This window comes from Budorcas taxicolor, chromosome 6 (genome assembly GCF_023091745.1).
Source record: "Budorcas taxicolor isolate Tak-1 chromosome 6, Takin1.1, whole genome shotgun sequence".
Classification (NCBI taxonomy): domain Eukaryota; kingdom Metazoa; phylum Chordata; class Mammalia; order Artiodactyla; family Bovidae; genus Budorcas; species Budorcas taxicolor.
The window spans coordinates 16,577,929-16,598,259 of record NC_068915.1 but is presented as its reverse complement, the minus strand read 5'-3'; the positions used below and the strand labels follow the sequence as shown (position 1 = coordinate 16,598,259).

The following is a 20,331-nucleotide window of genomic DNA, read 5'->3' as shown; positions in this document are numbered from 1 at the left end:
AGATCATGGCATCCGGTCCCATTACTTCATGGCAAATAGATGGGGAAACAGTGGCTGACTTTATTTTTCTGGGCTTCAAAATCACTTCAGATGGTGATTGTAGTTATGAAATTAAAAGACGCTTACTCCTTGGAAGGAAAGTTATGACCAACCTAGACACCATATTATAAAGCAAAGACATTGCTTTGTCAACAAAGGTCCATCTACTCAAAGCTATGGTTTTTCCAGTAGTCATGTATGGATGTGAGAGGTGGACTACAAAGAAAGCTGAATGCCAAAGAATTGATGGTTTTGAACTGTGGTGTTGGAGAAGACTCTTGAGAGTCCCTTAGACTGCAAGGAGATCCAACCAGTCCATCCTAAAGGAGATCAGTCCTGGGTTATTGGAAGGACAGATGTTGAAGCTGAAACTCCAATACTTAGGCTAGCTAATGCAAAGAGCTGACTCATTTGAAAAGCCCTTGATGCTGGGAAAGATTGAAGGCAGGAGGAGAAGGGGACGACAGAGGATGGGATGGTTGGACGTTATCCCCGACTCAATGGACATGAGTTTGGGTAAACTCTGGGAGTTGGTGATGGACAGGGAGGCCTGGAGTGCTACGTTTCATGGGGTCACAAACAGTCAGACACAACTGAGCAACTGAACTGGACTGGAGTGAATCTTTACTGGGATAGGCCAACTGTGTGGGAATTGTCTCCTTCCTTGGTGATTGGTTTAGACCTGAGCATATAATGTGATTCCAGCCAATGAGGTGGCAGTACAAGACTGCCTACAGAATATCCGGGAAGGGACTCCTCTTTCTTAAAAAGAGAGCTGAGAAAAGCGCTTCTTCCTTTTTCTTTCTATCTGGTGAGAAAGTTTTCTGCCTACAACGTCTGAAAATATAGCAGCCATTTTAAAGGTTAGCTGGACAAGACAATTTGCTAAGGAGAGCAAAGTAGAAAGATGAGAAGAAAACAGGTCTCTGATGATGTCACTGACTTAACGCTGGAGTAGCTCTAACTCTGGACTGATAGTTAGGTCAGATAGTAAATGTCCCTACTGTTTTACTTTCTCTTCTTGTCATCAAAAGCATACTAACTGAAATACTGTTTGTCCTCAGGAAATTTTCTTAACTTCTTTATACTTCATTTTTCTCTTTTGGAGAAGGCAAATAAGTCAATTCATCCTCATAAGATTCTTGTGACAATTAAATAAAATGATATATGTAAAACACTGGTGAAAGTTCCTATGTATAAAAATTAAATAAGTGCTCAAAAATGATCATTATTTTTGCCACTGTTACTATTAATGAATTTAATTAAGAAACTCTAAAATTTTTCTTCCCTGATGCCTTCAAAGGTTATCTAAATAGGTGAATAAATGATAAAATCCAACATTTCTATTTTGGTATGCTATCTATTAAAAAGGCAATTTTTTTCTCTCTCTAATATTTCTTCTCAGTCTATATTAAAACTTTAAGTAAAGTGAATATATAAATATTTCCTTATTAAAAAATTAATTATCAAAAATAAATAAAAATTAGAGTAGTTCCAAAGAAAGTAAATTCTATATTTGATATAGCCTGAAAAAATCATATCATTACAGAGCAGAGAAAAATGAGGAAGCACATGATATAAACTACTCTATCACATTCCCACAAAGGTTTTTTTATTCTCTATCTAGTGTTATTCCTATTCTTATCCCAGATCTCGTAGAGATGGAATCTTGCCAAGAATGCAAAAGTGTGTTGAACCCTGTAGTCGTTTTACAAAACTGGCAAATGTCCACAAAGACTTGAAGAAGGACCACCAAATTCAGCTGAGCTTTGAACTGAAGCTCCCTATACAACCAAGTTCAAATATGATTGATAAGAGGGAAACCAGAGAACTGGAACAGCAGAGGTGGCACAGGAGCTCTTATTCAATTTCTTTGATAAGTGAAGAACAGGAAAGGCTTCTACACAGCAGAGACAAGAAACAACCGCTTTAGTAGCACTGGGGCAAATGTGAGTAATCTTCTCTTCTGATGTATTTCCCTGATCTCTTAGGGAAAAAAAAGTCTCTCAACAGCACAGGAAGAAAACTGCCTTTTTAACCCCCTGATGACAGAAACAAATTGTTTTGCAGCTCTGGGAAGAGATTTGTCCAAATGTGCAAACCAGATCCTGTATCCTGGACACTGTGCAGAGACGTAATATCACATTTTTAGAGAGTTCCAAAGTGATCCCTTAATATCACAAGAGATTTTTTTCTAAAGCAAAGCTCTATCTTGACGGCTTAACATGTATGGATTTTTCTGTGTGTGATATCAAATGTAACTTTTAGTTTAAGTGTTGTTATTAATTTTCTGTAATTCTCAAAGTGTCCAGGGGACTTTATTTTTATAGCAGTATAGTTTCTGAAAATGCTCACTGTGGTTGTTTAATGGACATGTTTAAGGGCAAATATATTTAAAACTGAATAGCTACTTATGATAAGTTGGGGAATATAAGGGTATGATGACTGAGCTAACCATTCTATGAATCACTCCTTTAATGCTATTTCCATACATAAAGATCTTCTTCTAGGAACCTTTCATGAGCACTTTCTATACATCAAAATAAATACAACATGCATAGTGCAAAAAGGAGGAGCTCTAAATGACTGATAGAATCTAGATCCTAGCTCTGCCATTTAGCAGATATGAAACTGAAAAAAATTACTTAGCATTTCTTAGTGTCTAGGTCCTTGATTATAAAATGAAGACAATAAAAAAATCTCAAAGGGTCATCACAAGCATTAAATGAGAAAATATACTAATCCAGCAGATCCAGCAATCACAGACGATCAGTAATTGTCAATGTCCATCTATCACACACATACAGTAAGAACAATAATGATAATAGTTCCAGGAAAAGGTCCAAATATTTTAAGAAATAAAAAGTCTTCTCTATAGAATATGTGGGTGACTTAGTGGATTGGTGAGCTTTACATACATCATCCAGGTACAACAGAAAAACCAGAATAAATATTTTGATAAGTACCCACAAGTAATATCTCCCTCAGTTCATTAAATATTAACTGTTCATCTACTATGTGCTGACAATACAGACATAAGCGGCATTAGTTCCTAAGATCGTCAGGCTCACCAATTAGGAGAAAGATTTATAAAGCTATAAACATGTAAAAGCAGATAATTTTGTATAAGTATAACTGCACGATGGACATTCAACCCAGGCTTGATGGAGAAGGCAGAATTGAAAAGCTTTCCAAAGGATATGACATCTGAGCTGAGTTTTGAAGGATAAGGAGCTATGCAGGTGTAGAAGATGATGGAGAATGGGGCTGAGAGGTGGAATGTGACTTCTGAACTAAGGGAACAGTGTGTGGAAGTCATGAAAACATAAGAAAATAGTCTATATCCTGGAAATTCAAAGCACTTCAGTAAGTCTGGAGCATAAGATTCAAACACATTTGCAAAGAATAGCAATGTGATGCAGAGCAATTTCATTTTTGGCAGGGAGTAGAGTGTGAGGTTGCCAAAGACAGGTAATCGGGTCTTTTCTTTATGCAAGGCATGCATAGCACTGGTAGCATATAAGTGGCAATCTGAATGCTGAAATTACTCTTGAATGTAAATTGTGTTAGTACTACATCTTCAAGACCACCCAATTTTTGGTCTTCTGAAGGAAGAAATGATTATATATTTAAGGCATAAGAAAACTGTCAGACAGTAAAGAACAACTTCAATAAAGTATTTGTTAAGGCAAGAATCAAACTTCAATCAAATTAGACTGCTAGACCAGTAATTCTCAGAACACTAAGAAGTTATTAAAAATTTGTGAATATAGCTAGCCAATGAAATACTTTTAAGATGGAAACAAAATGCATCAGTCCAAAAATCAAATTCCCATGTTTAAATAAAATTCAAAATAAGGTGTAACATTTTTGTAGTGATGCAATGCACATTTTGTAGCTGCAATGAACACTGGGGCTTGTGATCTATTTAAGTGAAGTTGCTCAGTCGTGTCGGACTCTTTGCGACCCCATGGGCTGTAGCCTACCAGGCTCCTCTGTCCGTGGGATTTTCCAGGCAAGAATACTGGAGTGGGTTGCCATTTCCTTCTCCAGAAGATCTTCCCGATCCAGGGATTGAACCCAGGTCTCCCACATTGTAGGCAGACGCTTTACCGTCTGAGCCACCAGGGAAGAGCTGATGTTTACATAAAATTCAAAATAAGGTGTAACATTTTTGTAGTGCTTAGAATCATAAAATTATACATCAGAAGTTTTCTTTAAAATTATCCAGTAGATTTTAAGCAGCAACTGAAATACCTGCACCCTGACTTCCAGGGGATTGGCTTGAACAGAAACAAAATGGATCTCTTTATTTTTCTCCTTTCCATGTCCAAAGATTATTTTAAGTGACATGTTAGCTAAGAATTTGAGTTGGCATGAGCTACAGGAAAGCATAGCTTTTAAGACCATGTCAAGACAGCTAGGGAGCAGCCATCAATTGGCAGGTAACCCATAAGCCTGGTAATGGACTATTCCTTATGGTAATGGACTATTCCTTATGGAAATAATATTGACCTCTGAGTATGAAATAGTAGTAGAATGGTTATGGGCATAGGAATCTGCAAGTTAGGTTATATTTAGGAAAATATATTTAGTTAGTATGAATCTCTACTGTTCTTTAACAAAAATTACTTTTATATTTATGTGTGTAGATGTGTATGGGCACATGAGCGTGTTTGATCCAACAGTTGGCCACTCTACAATCATAAAAATGAAGGAGCCGAGCAACAGTTTGAATGATCAGGGAGACTTCAAAAGGATATAGAGTTAAAGTAGAAAAGCCCACCCAGATGGTTCCACTGGAGCTTTACCACTTCACATACCATTTCTTTTCCCATGCTAAACAGTATTTCAGACTGTGGGAGCTGCTGTAGGATTCATGATCTCAAAGACTTTCTTGTGTAGGAAGAAGGATAAATCCTAAAGACACTAAACTGTATAGGGTGGGACTGGGTAGAGGCAGACAGAAAGTCAAAAGGTAGGTTTATGAAGAACTCTTGTCAGAAACTGAACAGTGGGTTTCAAGTCACAGAGCAAAACTAGAAAATGAAGTGTGCAGGGCTTAATATTTTTAGTTTTTTACATTTGAACTAGATGGACAATCATCACATCGATTTTATATCTATTTTTTTCTGTTCTACTTTCCATCATTCATTTCCATTCCTTGGGTAATGTTGATGAAAACTGTAGAAAGGAGTGTGGAGATGTGATGGGGGTTCCAGTGGAGAGAAGGGTGAGATAGTAGGCAATGAAAAGAATTGTAGCTTTTCTTACAAAACCCCTCTCCTGAAGCTAGGGTAGAATAGATGCATCAATGGGTAGAATTCCAGCTCCTGATGCATCCATGTGAGAAGCAGCCCCAGCAGTGCTTAGATCTGTGAAAGGAGCATGAGATCTAGAGAAGCTGCTGCCAAGATGATGTCGCAACAGTACACATGGAACCCCCTCTGCTTAACATGTATCTTACAGAAGGTGACCTTTGACCATATGATTGAAGTTGGGAGAAATTCCAGTTACATATTTCAATTTTAGATTCACTGTCCAGACTTGCAACAGTGGAGATGCCACACTTTAGGACAGATGAGGAAAAGGCAAAACAAAACAGAATTTCAACAGTAGAAAGGGATCACAAAAAAATTTATGACAGTGTAGACACATATCTAGCCATTCATTTGAGAGGATTGAGAACCAACTACATGGAGGCACCGTGATAACTGCATTGCTGCTGCTGCTGCTGAGTCGCTTCAGTCGTGTCCGACTATGTATGACCCCATAGACGGCAGCCCACCAGGCTCCCCCGTCCCTGGGATTCTCCAGGCAAGAACACTGGAGTGGGTTGCCATTTCCTTCTCCAATGCAGGAAAGTGAACAGTGAAAGGGAAGTCGCTCAGTTGTGTCCAACTCTTAGCGACCCCATGGACTGCAGCCCACCAGGCTCCTCTGTCCATGGGATTTTCCAGGCCAGAGTACTGGAGTGGGGTGCCATTGCCTCCTCTGATAATTACATTAAGGGGATGTATAAAGATGACTTAGACATAATCAGTGCTTTCAAAGAACACAAGTAACTTTAAGTTTCCAGTCCCATAGATAAAGAAGCTTAAAAGTTATCATTCTTCCCTAACAACAAGTAAAAAAGCTTTAAACAAACTAAAAAATCAACAACTCATTTATTCAGAGAAGTTAGGTGACATGGCACACAGCAAACCCAAACTAGAGAGAAAGACTGGCAGAAAAAGAGAATCGCAGCTTTCACAACTTGAAAGCGGAAACCCACGAGCAAAAATCTCCACCAGAACTAGTGCCAGGGTAGGGAAGTCTAAAATATCATTGATGAATTGCTGGAGGCTCAGTGTGGAAAAGTCTGAGAGTTAAAAATTCCACAAGGTCTCAATTATAAGGACACCCACATACTTCTGTTTTATCTCTAGGAGTTCAAACATGTCCTCACAGGAATACTGAAGACAAATTCTCTCAAAGTTCTGGAACCATTCTGAAATATGGCAGAGTATTCTGTTCTTCTTTAAAAGGCCCAGCCTCAGGCCTTTTACCAGTGGAAACAATTTTACCACTGCAAAACCGGGTGGGGTTATAGAAGAACCTAACACAGAGGAAGGAAAACAACCCCTGGAGCCATTCTGTCCCACCTGAGAGGAGAAAAAAAAAACAACAATAAGCACTGCTGACACTGACAAGTCCATGATCAGAGGCTCACTAAAGACTGAGATCTAATCATAGAACTATAGGCATTTCCTCTCTCCCAACAGCTATCACATTACTAAAGCCCTAAATGCCACACTTGCCTTTTTTAATATATCATGTCCATTTTCCAACAAAAAATTACAAGACATACTAAAAGGTAAAGAAAAAAAAAAAATACAGTTTGAAGGCAATAAACAAGCACCAGAGTAAGAAATGGCAGAGATGTTGCCATTATCAGACCAGGGTTTTTTTGTTTTTTCTTTTTTTAAACTATGACTAACATGTTAAAGACATTAATGGAAAAAGTACACAACATGCAAGAAAAGATATAATAGATAATGTCAGCAGAGAGATGAAAATTCTAAGAAAGAATCAAAAATGCTAGAGATCAAAATCACTGTAACAGAAATGATGAATGCTTTCAATGGGCTGGCTCATTAGTAGATTAAAAATCTCTGAATTTAAGAATATGACAATAGAAATTTTCAAAACTAAAAAATAAATCAAGAAAAGACTTTTTAAAAAGAACAAAATATCCAAGAACTATGTGACAATTATAAGAAGTGTAACATATGCCTAATGAGAACACTAGAAGGAAAAGAAAGAGAAAAAGGAAAGAGGCAATATTTAAAATAATGTGCTCAGTCGCAACTCTTTTGTGACCCCATGGAATGTAGCCCACCAGGCTCCTCTGTCCATGGAATTTTCCAGGCAAGAATACTGGAGTGGGTTGCCATTTCCTACTCTAGGGGATCTTCCCCGCCCAGGGACTGAACTCCTGTCTCCTGCATTTTCTGCACTGGCAGGTGAACTCTACCATTGTGTCACCTGGGAAGCTCATTAAGGGCTAAGAATTTACTCAAATTAATGTCAGACATCAAACCACAGGTCCAGGAAGCTCAGAGAACATCAAACTATAAATGGTTGGGGGCACAGGGGGGAGGACACTTAGGCATATCATATTCAAACTTGAGAAAATCACAGATTTTTTTTTTTAATCTTGAAAAAGTCAAGGGGTGGGAGTGAGGAAAACACCTACCTATTGAGGAGCAATGATAAAGAGTTACATCCAACTTCTCAAAAAACACTTTAAATACTTAGTGTTGAAAATTATGTACCCTTTGAACCTATGCTTTAAAATTGAAACCACTAACCTAAAATTCTATACTCTGCAAAATTATCCTTTAAAAGTGATGAAGAAATAAAGACTATTTTAGAAAAAGAAATTGAGGAAATTTGTTGCCAGTAGACTTGTCATGCAAGAAATGAATGATAAAACAACTTTCACATAGAAAAGAAAAATGAAATAGTTCAGAAACTGGGATCTACATAAAAAAAGAAGCATCAGAGAAGAAATAAGTGCAGGTAAAATAAAAACTTTCATTTTTCTTATACTTAACTGATCTAGAAGATAACAGCTTGTTTAAAATAATAATAATATATTCAATTATGTACAAGTACATATAAATGTACATTATATATACTTACGTATGCTTTGAATTGAACAACAACAAAGAGACAAGATATGAAAGAAAGGAATTAAGATTATTTTGTAAACATAAGATATTCACACTATCCATGAAGTGGTATAGTGTTCTTTGAAAGACGACTGGGATAAGTTGTAAATATATATTATGAACTCTAGGGAGACCATCAAAGAAAAGTGAAAAAAGAAGTGTAACTGATATGTTAAGAAAGGACAGAAAATAGAATCATATAAAAAGCTCAATTCAAACCTAAAGAGCGGAAAAATTGCAGAAGACAAAAATAAGAACAAAAACAAGGGCAACAAAATAAAAAACAGTAATAAATATGGTAGATATGAATCCAGCTATATCAGTACCCAATTTAAATTTCAATGATATAATCACACCAATGATCATATTATAAAGCAAGGCTCAACTGTACGTTATCTATAAGAAGCCCACTTTTAATAAAAAGACACATAAATTAAAAGTAAGTGAATGAAGAGATAGATATGGATCTAGACAATACCTTGTTGATGCTAATCAAAAGAAAGCTGGAATACCTATATTAATTTCAGACAGAGCAGACTCCGGAGCAAGGAAAGTTACCAGGGAGAAGGAGGGGCATTACACAATCATAAGGGGCAAATACTCCAAGAAGACATAACAAACCTTGGGTGTAGGCACCTCACAAAAAAGCATCAAATCACAGGAGGCAAACAACATGAGGCAACAAGGAGAAATAGATGAGCCTACTATGGTAACTGGAACTTCAACACCTCTCTATCAGAAATGATCGTAAGGATGTAGTTGAATTTAACAGCACCATCAATCACCTTTTAACAATTGACATCTATGGATGTCTACTGTATCCAACCATAGCACATTGTGCAGCTCATCACTACTCATATTCATTACACTCAAGTGATGAAGTAAGCTATCTGCAGTGAACACTGCAGACCCTCTAAGGCTGTGCAAGAGGAATCAAATATTCTTATACTTAAGCCCACTATTTAGAGGCTGTAAGACTTCTCAAAGATTCCAGAGATATTTATTTGACACCTTTCACGTGCAGAGCAGAGTATAATGACTGATGTGTGGGGAGTTTAATTTTTCTCTGTTAACAACAACTTTAATAAGGAAGTCTACCCTTCTCAAAAAATAATCAGGAGCTAGAAAAATAAGGAACCAATGTTAATGATGCCAGATTTACTGCCCCAAACCACGAACTTTTTGGTTTAATTTAAATCTAGAGATTTCTGCTTAACACAGCAAAATCATATCATTCCATTAATTGTGCCCTTCTAAATGAAAATTCATTTTTCATTATTTTCACAATCTGATCAATAAAACCAATAAATAAGTTCCTAGCTTATAGTAATAACATTTGTTGAATGGATGAATAAATGATTAAGATACAATGATTAAATTATGGCAAAAACAGGGCTTGGGTAAATCAATAAGCCCATGGAAATACAGTTAAGTATAATGAACTTCTCCCTAACAAAATGTGTATGTAGTAATATGTTTATTTGGAGGCCAATGGTTAAGAAATAAGGCATCTCACAATTACAAAGAAAAAATACTCTATTGATACTGAAATTGAAAACTGAAATCATTTCCACATTTGTGTAAAGAACCATAATATATTCTTAATTATTTTAAGCATTTGATGGGACCAGCTGTTGTTCTTGGACCTGGGCCTGGGCCCTAAAGCCACCGTGGATTACTTCTGTCTCCCTAGGATTTCAACTTCATCTTGAAATTCTGCATCTCCTGATGGTTCCTCATGGCCTCTGACACACAAATGCAAACAAACAGCAAGGTAAGTTTATACAAGTTGAGGGACAGATATATAAAATCTACGTGCTGTTTCAATCCACTCTCCCGAGGCCCAGAATGTGCACTGATGACCTCACATTAAAAGTTCAGAGTATATCTGATTCATGAAGAAAAAGAAATTCACAAAATGCAAGTCTAGACACACAAGAGGTAAAATACTACATTCTCTGATCATTTTTATCACACTATTCCACACTGTCAACATGAACTTTAAAACATATCAAATTAGCATTTTACTTTGTGCAAGATGGTTTTTTTTTTTTTGCAATCTCTGCTCCCTATTTAATCAGTGTTTAATTTACTACAATAAGACAGTTATTCAGCTTCCACTCCCACTCCCATATCCCATGTATTTCTCAGAATTTTATCCTGACTTAAATTGAAGGTTTTAATTAACATCCTAAAATGTAATGTTAAATTACACCATGTAATTATGTGGGCAAAGTACTCAGTGGAGGCTAGACATTATTAGCTATAATCATTCACTAAAATAAAAGTCTAAAATATATGATTTTGTGAAAATTTCCATTGTGGCTACAATCTTTCCTTAATGGTGCACAAATTTTTAATTTTTCTGTTCTACAAACAATTTTTAAGGGAATATCACATAAACTCACAAAGATAGATGTGAAAATAGAAACTGTAAAAATGGAAATGTTTTCTTTACTTTCCTTCCAGAGTTTAATCTTTTACTGATAGTGGAGAATGAATAGTTGTTATACTTTTTTTAAAGGTGTATTAATAGTTGAAAACTAATAAAGTTTTCCTTCTATGGCAGACACTCAACAATGACTGAATTATTCTAATTTCTAAAGAGGAACAATTGTACCCAAAATCAAACAAGCAAAACACAGACCTAAATAGCCAAATAGTTCAGTTCTACTAATTTATTATCTATTTTGGATAGAGAAACATTCTCCATTCTCTTCTTTGGATACAGCAAAAGATTAAAAATACTTATTTTATTCTCCCTTTTATTATAACTGGGAATTTCTCAATAAATACATTTAACTAGGTTTGATACTTGGCTGAGTGTCCTAAAAGTATGAAGTAGCTTATTTGTTTATCATGTTTGCTTAATACTTATAGACTTTTTTAAAACAAAGAAAACCCTTATTTTTTTCCTTTAGAATAACAACAGCAACAAATCAAGGAGAGGATTCTGACATGGAATTCTACCTAACAGGCCCCTACTCTGCAATTGAACCAATGTCAACAGATAGGATACTGCTTCCTTAGAGCAGTATCAAAGGGATGTTTAAACTTTAACTTTTATACTCAGCTGCTAAGTCATGTCTGACTCTGCGACCCTGTGGACTATAGGCTACCAGGCTCCTCTGTCCACAGGATTTCCCAGGCAAGAATACTGGAGTGGGTTGCCATTTCCTTCTCCCAGGGATATCTTCCTGACTCAGGGATCAAAACCTGCCTCTCCTGCCTGTGTCTCCTGCATTGGCAAGAGGATTCTTTACCACTTGAGCCATCTGAGAAGCTGTTAAACATCAACTTTTAATCCTACATGAATGTATGGAAGAAAGTCAGGTAACAGATTGCTTTCCCTTAGGGAAAAATATCATGATGATATGACATTAACTAATGGTTACAAGGATTTTTTCTTCAAGGCAGTTTGCTATAATCTAGGTAGTCCATTCAATATACAGATTTATCCCCAGTGAAAGAGAATCCCCCCACTTTGGTGGGCTGACAAGATGAAAATTGCAACTGATAGTAGATATAAACATAGAAAGAATGGCTAACTGAACATGACTTCAATATCACATAAAAACAACTCTTGCCATTTTTCTGGTTAAGGTTATTAGGAAAGAAGTATTTTGTGACTTTAGAAGCACTACTGTAGGCAACAAAACATTGCCTGCTATCAAGCCATATGCCGCTGCAGCAGCTCCTGGATGATTTTGCCTGGAGGGGAATTCAAGACGGAGAAAAATAGGATACTGGCCCTAGATAGTTGAGTATCAAAGGGATAATTTCAAAAGTCCATACTCTTACATCTTCCCATACATAGAAAGGCACTAAAATCATTAACTTGAGATGTTTGTTTTTTGTGGTTAGCAGTAATTTTTTACGTTTGTCTACGTCTTTTTTCTTTCCCAGCGTAAACTCCTATATATTCTGGCTCCTCGCTTACCTCTTTGGAAAAGACCCTCAGAGCTATCTGAGAGGCTTTATCCCAGGTTGTAGTCCTCATAAGGTTCCTGCTGCTGCTGCTAAGTCGCTTCAGTCGTGTCTGACTCTGTGCGACCCCATAGACGGCAGCCCACCAGGCTCTCCTGTCCCTGGGATTCTCCAGGCAAGAACACTGGAGTGGGTTGCCATTTCCTTCTCCAATGCATGAAGGTGAAAAGTGAAAGTGAAGTCGCTCAGTCATATCCGACTCTTTGTGACCCCATGGACTGCAGCCCACCAGGCTCCTCCGCCCATGGGATTTTCCAGGCAAGAGTACTGGAGTGGGGTGCCATTGCCTTCTCCGAAGGTTCCTGAATAAAACATAATTCTCAAATTTTAGGTTGTGATTTTTTTTTTTCCTTCAGTCAATGCTGCCTGTTATTGGTTCTTCTTTTGAAGAAAACAAAAAGGTGGGAAGAGAGGCACAGAGTAATTTCAATTCCTATTCCAACACCAAGTCTTTTTCTCATTCACCAAGCTCTATAATTAACTTCTATGCGCTTTGTTGTACTGTAGCCTTCTTCTTAAGGAAGAAAATGTGGGAAAGTCTCACCATTTTGCTAATTTAAATGAAAAGAAGATTTAAAACTCTAGAATTTTTTCATACATCTCACGATAAAAAAGTAAAGTACACAAATGAAAAACATACTTTCTTGTTAAATGTTCAAGTTTTTTCTAAAACAAGACAAACTGACTCATTAGAAGCCAATTTACTCCATTTTGTACGCACTTTTAAATCAAGGCTTTCAGGAAACAGAACATTCGCAAGCGGTGAAATTCACATCTTAAATTTATTTCTGGAAACAGGAAGGTAGAACAATATTTCCTAACCTGACATGCTCTGATTTGAGAATAGAATTCAAGCATATGTCATTATCATATCACCATGTCCTGTACTAAGAAAAAAAACAAAACACAATAATGAAATTTGATAGTAATATAAACACAGACTAGTACACATTTTAATAATATTCCAAAATATAGCAAATCTTCTTGTTTCAAGGACAAAAGAAACTAAATTATATCAGATATCTGTTACAGTCTAACACAAAGTTTATTGCATTTATTCCAAATATGAGATAAGTGGTGACCTGATAACTTTCACTTTAAAAGCTATGGCATTCTAGGACTTCCCTGGAGGTGCAGTGTTTAAGAATCTGCCTTGCACAGACACAGAGAACAGGCTTGAGGAAACAGTTGGGGAAGGAGAGAGCAGCATTGAAATGTATGCATTATACATTATTATATGTAAATAGATAGCTAGTGGGAAGTTGCTGTATAACATAAGCTCAACCCAGTGCTCTGTGACAACCTAGGGGGTGGGATGGGGTAGAGGGTGGGAAAGAGGTTCAAGAGGGAGGGGATGTATGTATACTTACAGCTGATTCACGATGTACCAACACAACATTGTAAAGCAATTATCCTCCAATTAAAAAAAAAAAAAAGCTTATCTTAAAAAAAAGAATCTGCCTCAATACTGGGGATGTGGATTTGACCCCTGGTCAGGGAACGCAGGCTGTGAGCTGCAACTCCTGAGCGCACACATCACAACTAGAGAGTCTGCACCGCAACAATGCTGCACGATGCAACTAAGACCTGACACAGCCAAATAAACAAATATTTTAAAAACCCGACACAGCCAAATAAACAAATATTTAAAAATAAATAAATAAAAGCCATAGGATTATGCTTCACAGGATACTTCTCTCCTCACTTTACATTCTCACTTTCAGGACTCATTTTTTCATTCATTAAAGAATTAGGTAAGTGTGATAAGAGAAAGGGAGGAAACGCTTCAAAATAGTGAATAAGAATCACTCATGACCAGACAGAACATTACACTGGAACAGCATATTCTATCCTAGCCATAAAACATTCTACAGGGCTTTGACCCATTTGAGTATTAGAACCAGTCCTTCATTCCTAAGTATGTGCTACTTGAATCAAATATTTACAAGGTATGATGGAACCTGAAGATGACTGAGTTACAGTTGGTCCATTATTCTTTCCAGTACCCAAAGAGAGGATGAGTTATTGATGCAGAAATAAGCTCTAGTTGAAATGGTATGCTAAAGTAGGAAAGTCATTGATTTTGGATCCAGACATATGAGGTATGGAAAACACAGCTCTACCATTTATTAGTTGGGTGATCTCAGGTAAGTTACTCTTTAAGCCTTAGATTCCTCATTGGTTAAAAGGAAAAAAAAAAATAAAAGGACAGTAAAACCAGTCTCGGAGGACTAAACACCACTTAGCAAACAGCCAATGTTAGTTCCTTTTGAGATACTGTTTATGTTATGTGCCTATATACCACATGGATCTAGTTAGTAAAGAAAGATTGTTGAACGTGATGATGGAGTGGTGGCCATCCACATCCGAGTGGGGACAGTGCATATTGATCTGTACACACTCCAAATGGAAACACAATACCTTGACACCTGTATGAACAAAGGCAACACTCACACCGTATGTTAGTAGTGAAGGACAGGGAAGCCTCACATGCTGTAGTCTATGGCGTTACAGAGAATTGGACATATCTGAGTGACTGAACAACAACAAAACTTTGGATAAAAGAAACTTAAATAGAATTGAAATTGTCAAAAACAATGAGAAATGACAAATTTACTCCCTGAAGCCTCCTCTGGGCTTCCCCAGTGGCTCAGCAATGAGGAATCTGCCTGCAATGGGGGAGACATGGCTTCAGTCCCTGGGTGGGGAAGATTCCCTGGAGGAGGGCATGCCAACGCACTCCAGTAATTCTTGCCTGGAGAATCTCATGGACAGAGGAACCTGGCAGGCTATAGCTCATAGGGCCGCAAAGAGTTGGACATGCCTAAAGCAACATAGCACGCATGCATGCATGCCTCCTCTGGTATCTAAAGAGATGTTGTATTCTGTTCTACAGCAACTGAGGCCCCACATCTTCAAGGAATATTTCAGCCAATAAATCAGGATAGGGATTTGGCTTTGCAGTCAGCTCTATACCGAAGTGTGTTTGGCTTTTCTGTGCCAGAAAATGCTTGAATATCTATCATTAAGAGTTTAGCCTTGGCCAGGGAACATCCACTCCAGCTTGAGAGTTAACCTGGTCCTAAGAAATGAGCATGATGAAGCTGTTATCCTGCAGTGCATCCCAGAGCAGGGCAGGGACTGTCTTTATACTAGAGTAGGATTAAAACAATGACCCATGGTACACAGGAGGAAACCTCACAATGGTGATTTCAGGGGACTGTCTGCTATCTAATCACCAAAGACTCATTTGGAGAGGAGCGAATCAGAAAAGTTAATACCCAGGCTCTTTTCCAGTTTATCTGTCTGGAATTACTATTACTTTAACAAGTTTAAAGAAAGAAGTAAGTTTAAAGTAAGAAGCACATTGTGTGATAACCAGTGTGAAACTGAGAAGAAAGACAGTAAGGGAATCCCAAACTAGAGAGAGTATAAAACAGATTTCAAGGCGAAGGGAGCTTGGATCATCACCACCATCCATCTCCAAAACTCTTTTCATCTTGTAAAATTGAAACTCTGTACCCATTAAACAATAACTTCCCTTTCCCTTATTTAGTTGTATGTACCTTATTTTGTCAAATATTTTCTAACATTTTTGCATAATTTTCACTCAAATCCCAATTGCTGTGCTCAAATATAACAAACCTTATAAAATAACTTCTCATTTTCTTCAAAACCAAAGAGATAACACAAAAATGTTCAGAGAGGGCAATATACCACTAACATAGGTGAAATATGAGTTAAATGGTGATTGTATGATGTGATGACACTGAAACCTGGGCCAAGCTGGGGTTTGATTTGTGAAACTTGTCCTGTTCCTTTGACAGACGTCAAATGTTATCTTCTTGCCTACATCATGTGACAACATTTCTGCTAATAAACCACCCCATATTTCCATTCCTGCTAGACTGTCACAAGTTATGGGAGATTATATAGAGTTAGCCAAGTTTACTAAGCCTTTCAGGGAAAGTCTCTAAATTATCCTTATCTCTTACAAAGACAAAGTTGTTTAAGGATAAAAACCATGGAGTTCTGAGATAACATGGAGTCCTGAGATAACAGAAAATTTCTTGGCTTCACAAAGCAATTATTTATTAAACCCATATTTTCACAGAACATACACATTTATCAATAAAATCCCTCTAGACCATAGAGAATAAGATAGGCCATCATGATGAGGATGATTAAGGTTAAAAACAGGAGTATTTAAATCTTAATTTTGTTTCAGCCTAGTGTTAATTTATATAATGTTATGAAGCTCTGTACACTATAATAGGTGCTAAAAGGTCAACAAAAGACACACAATGTCCCTGCTTTAAAATACTTAAATCTAGTTAAGAAAACAGAATATATACACTAAAAAAAAGGTAAACAATAATAAAAGATAGTCTATAGATGGATGTCAAAACAAACAGCACCAAAAAAAAAAAAGAAAATACAAGAATGCAAGTCAAAAAGATAGTAACATAGGATGGAGTAACCATTCAAGTATGATTTCCAGGAAGTGGAAAATGTGCTGAATCCTGAAAGAAAAGATTATTTTTTAGGTAAAAAGATGAAAGAGAAGCAAACAAGAACATAAGCTTGAGCAAAATCACAGATACAAGAAATAAAATGTTGAGTTAAAGCACACAAATTAAGGAGAATCAGGCTTTCTTTGGTGGCCTTAACTTAGAGGAAACATGGGGGAAAGCACTGGTAGTTTCAATGGGGTTACTATGTGGGAAAGTGGAAAGTGTCAGACTTTATTTTTGGGGGCTCCAAAATCACTGCAGATGGTGATTGCAGCCATGAAATTAAAAGATGCTTACTCCTTGGAAGGAAAGTTATGACCAACCTAGACAGCATATTCAAAAGCAGAGACATTACTTTGCCAACATAGGTCCATCTAGTCAAGGCTATGGTTTTTCCAGTAGTCATGTATAGATGTGAGAGTTGGACTGTGAAGAAAGCTGAACGCCGAAGAATTGATGCTTTTGAATTGTGGTGTTGGAGAAGACTCTTGAGAGTCCCTTGGACTGCAAGGAGATCCAACCAGTTCATTCTAAAGGACATCAGTCCTGGGTGTTCTTTGGAAGGACTGATGCTAAAGCTGAAACTCCAGTACTTTGGCCACCTCATGTGAAGAGTTGACTCATTGGAAAAGACTCTGATGCTGGGAGGGATCAGGAGCAGGAGGAGAAGGACGACAGAGGATGAGATGGCTGCATGGCATCACCGACTCAATGGACATGAGTTTGAGTGAATTCTGGGAGTTGGTGATGGACAAGGAGGCCTGGCGTGCTGCGATTCATGGGGTCGCAAAGAGTCAGTCATGACTGAGCGACTGAACTGAACTGAACTGAACTGAAAGTAAAAGGACCTTAAAAATGAACTGAAATCTTTGGACTTTATCCTGTATACCAGTGGTCATCAAATATTTTTGAATATATACCCCTTTCTTTTTGAACCTGCATTTATAATGTATTTATACTTATTTATAAATTATATTAGTCAGCCACTAATTTATAATTCATATATAAAAATAGAGATTTTTAAAGAATAATATTAAAAAAAAATAATTTTAAATACCTTACTCATCACAATAGTTCCATACCATCACTACTTAATATCTCAAGGCACAATAGCTACTGGGGATGCATTGCAGCATAACAGTAGTAAATGAAAGCTCTTAATTCACTTGATCCTAGCCAAAGGCTGAGAAGAGATGAAAGTTCATATTTCTGACAAGCTTTTGGTTTGTTTCAGATTTTTTGCCAATAATATCTGATTAGACAATTATGTTTAACTTTATAAGACAAAGAGCTCTTAAGAGGAGATATAGAAGTTTAGTACAGCCAGGGATTCCCAAACTGGAGAGAGTATGAAATGGCTGTGCCATTTTTGAAGACTTAGAATGGGGAAAAAAAAAAAAGGAATGAAGAAATCTCAGTAATGTTTTTGTCGATTGTTTGTTGAAAACATATTTTGGATATACTCGGTTAAATAAAATATATTATTAAAATTAGTTTCAGCTGTTTCTTCTTACTTTTTTAAATGTAGCTATGAGAAAATTTTAAATTGTGCAAGTGGGTAGCACTGTATTTTTATTGTACTGCTCTAGATACCGAAGTGACTGAAATGTGAAAGATGATTGAAAGCAAGATTATTCTGAATAAAGTTTTAAATGTGCTGTTGCATTCACTATCTGATTTAATCAGATTATCATTTCTTGGCCATATATTTTGCTTTGTTAATATCACATATTTTATTAACATTCAGTGAGAATATACAAGCAAAAAAAATGAGGGAAATCTGAGATGTACAGGGAGTTGAAAGATACAACCAACCAGGACAGTAAAATCCTTCGTCTTATCCATCATGATCCAGATATAACCTGCATTTGGGACATGAAGAGTGGGGTGCACATGGAAAAGTGAGACAGCACATACCAGGGCAAATCCATCACAGAAGCCAGCCCTCCTCCACTCCATCTTCATCAGGAACCCAGCCAGTACACATGAATATTGACAGTGTAAGACCAGGTATGTTGTAGCGCCTGATGACAAGCACGTGCCACTGCTGGACAATGTCAGCACACTCGCCAATGACATCATTTAATGGAGGACGGGGGGCAGAGGGGTGCCTCCAGCTCTTCCCCAGTACCCAGCTGCCATGGAGCCAGGCAGACAGGAGCAATAGTCTTTGAAACACATAAAGGTCACTAAGTAAGTTCATTAGAGCCAAATTTGGAGACTCATGGTGCTGAAAGGTGTCAGTGAGGTTTTAAGATTAAAAATATTAGATCTGAAAAAGAAAAAAGAATGGGGGTAGCGGAACAGGGTAAGGGCTTCCCCGGTAGCTCAGCTGGTGAAGAATCCACTTGCAATGCAGGAGACCCTGGTCTGATTCCTGTGTAGGGAAGGGAGAAGGGAATAGATACCCACTCCAGTATTCTGACCTGGAGAACTCCATAGACTGTATAGTCCATGGGGTCACAAAGAGTTGGACACAACTGAACGACTTTCACTTTCAGAGGAATGGTTAGTTCAAAAATGCATCAATAAACAGTGGGAGTGAGATAAACGATGGTTGGTGCTCATTCAAGCAGCAGTAAATCAGGGAGGAAAAGCCAACAGATTTTAATTAAAGTCTCTCTATATAGTTTTAGTTTTTTATTGAAATTCTGCTCCCGGATTCTCAAGAAAAGTTTTCAATGAGGCTACTTCTAACACCCTTTGGAGAACTAATTTCTTGGAACCTAATACTGCTAGATAGGCTATGATTGGTAGGTAAAGGATAAGGGTCTTATCTCAGACTTGCAATTACCCACTTTCACTCCCCCACCCAACCAGGGATGGAACCTGGCAGTGGAAGAGCTGAGTCCTAACCACTGGACTGTCAGGCAATTCCCACTTCATCCTTGCTATGCTATGCTGTCTCGTCAGACGCGTCCGACTTTGTGGGACCCCATCAACAGCAGCCCACCAGGTCCTCCATCCACAGGATTCTCCAGGCAAGAATACTGGAGTGGGTTGCCATTTACTTTCATCCTTGACAATATGTTAAAAAGTTTTAATTTAAATAAATCTTCAAAAAGTTTAGTAATTAGACTCAATAACCACATTTTGAATAAATTATATTAAAAATTTAACTTAATCATAGAATCAATTTTTTTTTAAGTGAAAGAAGAAATTTTGATCAGTTATTAAGAAAACCTATTGAGCCAAAATAAAGGTTTTGATATATTGGAGTGTGCCTTGGGGAGTTAGGCATTATCCTCTGAAAATAAGGAATTAATGGTACAGGTGTTTTTGATTGTTTTTTTTTTTTCATTTTTAGGAGACATAAGAGTGGAAATGATAATTTTCAAGTTCTCTAATAACATAATTCTTTAAATCTTCCAGAATCTACCATTCAGTTCAGTTCAGTTCAGTCGCTCAGTCATGTCCGACTCTTTGCGACCCCATGAATCGCAGCATCCCAGGCCTCCCTGTCCATCACCATCTCCTGGAGTTCACTCAGACTCACGTCCATTGAGTCCGTGATGCCATCCAGCCATCTCATCCTCTGTCGTCCCCTTCTCCTCCTGCCCCCAGTCCCTCCCAGC

The 20,331-nt window shown here is 37.4% G+C and overlaps 1 protein-coding gene across 1 annotated transcript in view; it reads right to left on the bottom strand.

Annotated features, from left to right (window-relative positions):
- Nucleotides 1-20,331, bottom strand: part of COL25A1 (collagen type XXV alpha 1 chain) — a 504,028-nt gene that overhangs the window by 312,971 nt on the left and 170,726 nt on the right. The window lies entirely within an intron of this gene.